The sequence below is a fragment of the Aegilops tauschii genome, chromosome 1, assembly GCF_002575655.3.
Source record: "Aegilops tauschii subsp. strangulata cultivar AL8/78 chromosome 1, Aet v6.0, whole genome shotgun sequence".
Classification (NCBI taxonomy): domain Eukaryota; kingdom Viridiplantae; phylum Streptophyta; class Magnoliopsida; order Poales; family Poaceae; genus Aegilops; species Aegilops tauschii.
Genome location: NC_053035.3, coordinates 8,631,499 through 8,634,019, shown reverse-complemented (window position 1 = coordinate 8,634,019; position 2,521 = coordinate 8,631,499). Strand labels below are relative to the sequence as shown.

The window sequence follows — 2,521 nt, the reverse complement described above, 5'->3', positions numbered from 1 at the left end:
AGGGAGGGCAGCAATACCCAAGCCCTGGCGCCTCCCTCTCCCTCCCGCAACACCTCTTCCTCCCCGCTTGCGCTTGGCGAAGCCTTGCCGGGATCCCACTACTTCCACCACCACGCCGTCGTGCTGCTGGATCTCCATCAACCTCTCCTCCCCCCTTGCTGGATCAAGAAGGAGGAGACGTCGCTGCTCCGTACGTGTGTTGAACGCGGAGGTGCCGTCCGTTCGGCGCTAGGATCATCGGTGATTTGGATCACGACGAGTACGACTCCATCAACCCCGTTCTCTTGAACGCTTCCGCTCGCGATTTACAAGGGTATGTAGATGCACTCCTCTTCCCCTCGTTGCTAGATTACTCCATAGATTGATCTTGGTGATGCGTAGAAAATTTTGAATTTCTGCTACGTTTCCCAACACCCCCAACCCAACATTATATGTTACCATTATAATTTGGGGAAGTAGAGGCTATACCAACGCTAGCTGCACCCCATCTACACCCCCTTATCCATAGCGTACATTCATTGTGAGATTCGTGCTGCCGGCCACTATTTTGTGTGTATTAAAGTTCCATTAACGAGCTCATGGAAATATGTATCTCCTAATTCAACAAGATCTTTCCATCCTTGTCATGAATAAAACCCTCAGAAATCCATCTATGTACTAGTCTCTTCCTTTTCCTTCTCTACTAGGGATTGAACCAAGATCTTTCCAACATATTATAGTTTGAACCAAAATCAGGTACACAACGTTTATACTATGATTAATAGTCAGTACATCTTAATTTTGACTGGCATTTCTCTACTAGGGATTGGGTTTCTGTGCTTTACCAATATGATACTTCCTCCATTTTTGTATACAAGGCCACAAACCCATATTACAGGTACCCATGTAGAAACTAATGGCCACTTAAGCCAATGTTGCAAACTAGTCTTTTCTCCTCGCTTGACGTGTTAATTAATGCATATTTTTTCTCTCCAACGCACAACAAGACAACTCTCTCACTCCTCGTTGGTTGATTAATTCGGTGCATTCAAACCAACCTTTTCACCCCCGCATGCATGCATAGGGTATTAATGTCCTCGGTTGCTAGTACGAGGCAAACCTCATCAATTTTATCTTGATTGGTGTTAGTGGCCTTGTATAGCTGCAAATTGTAATTTTGATAGTGGCCTTGTATACAAAAATGGAGGGATTATTTGAAACTAAACCAGCCAAATGTACAGTTAGAGTAAAATGCAAAGTGTTTGACAATATTTACGCCAAAAGAATGAGCATCCAAGTCTAGATTTGAATCATAGTAAAAGACCAATTATTTACTCCTTGATCTGCGGGAAAATAAAAAATCTTGAAAAGAAAGAAGTTGTTGTAACGAAAGATCATTCCATCTTTCTTATTCGGTACAGTACTGGATAAATGAGATGTGCGAGAGAGACACCAATTGAGAGATAATGCATAGCTATACAGCACATATACTTCAACAAACATAACTATAATTATTATTCTCTGATCTGAACCAATTGGGTGACCGCTTAGTTCAGTTCTTGATAGAAGCAGCAATTTGGGCCCGCCTAATCTTTGCGAACTCAACCAACTTGTCGACGTCCGGCAGCGCCACCTTGGCAGCGTCCAGCGCGATGAAGCGCTCCACCCACACTATCAGAAGTGGGGTGTTGGCGATGTCAAAGAGCTTGGTACCACATAGCTCTTCAGTTCCCTAGAGAAACGCCAACAGACCACCTAGTATCCACGTATCCAACGCTAGCACCACCAAAGAAGGGCTTCCCGTTAGCACGTTCCTTGAGAGCCCCCTCTAGCGTCATCACCCCCGCTAGCATATGCTTTATCCCGTCGGTTTTCTCCTCGTCTCTGTTGGCTGTGAACGCCAGTTTCCACAGAATAACTAGCTGCATGCAGCAAATAGCATCATTAATCAGCTCACCACATACATATTGAAATCAACAACACAAAGTAGACACTTTAAGAGTAAACTTTGTTGTCAATGTAGTCTACCAAGAACCGGGCAATGACACATTCGTAGGGGTCAGTAGGCAGGAGAGAGGGGCCTGTAGTGTCATAGGCCTTATCGATGTACTGCAAAATGACGACCGACTCACAGATTGGCTTGCGATTGTGGATGAGCACGGGCACCTTCTTGTGCACCGGTTTGGACGGGAGGAGGAGGTCGCTCTTGTTGTTGAGGTCCTACTCGACGTTCTCGTAGCTCAAGCCCATGAGATAGAGCGTGAGTTTCACCCTGGCAGCCCAGGGGCTCACCCACGTACCCAACAGCTTCAGCTTATCTTTGCTGGCCATTTCTCCCTTGTGCTCTCCCTTGCTCACTATGGGTGTACTGTAGATTTGAACTCTAGTTGTTTTGTGTTTTGCTTTGTTCCTTTTGCCATGCATTTCAAAGATAATACTCAAATTTCCAAATTTCTGTATGCATGCTCATTGTACATTCAGCAGCCAAAGCAAGCATTATGACTTGTGTATTCCTGAAAAGACATGCTCTCACATTCTGAAC

At 45.0% G+C, this 2,521-nt stretch overlaps 1 pseudogene; it reads right to left on the bottom strand.

Annotated features, from left to right (window-relative positions):
• Positions 1-1,531: 1,531 nt before the first annotated feature.
• On the bottom strand, positions 1,532-2,310 carry LOC109780914 (probable glutathione S-transferase GSTU6; annotated as a pseudogene).
• Positions 2,311-2,521: the final 211 nt, after the last annotated feature.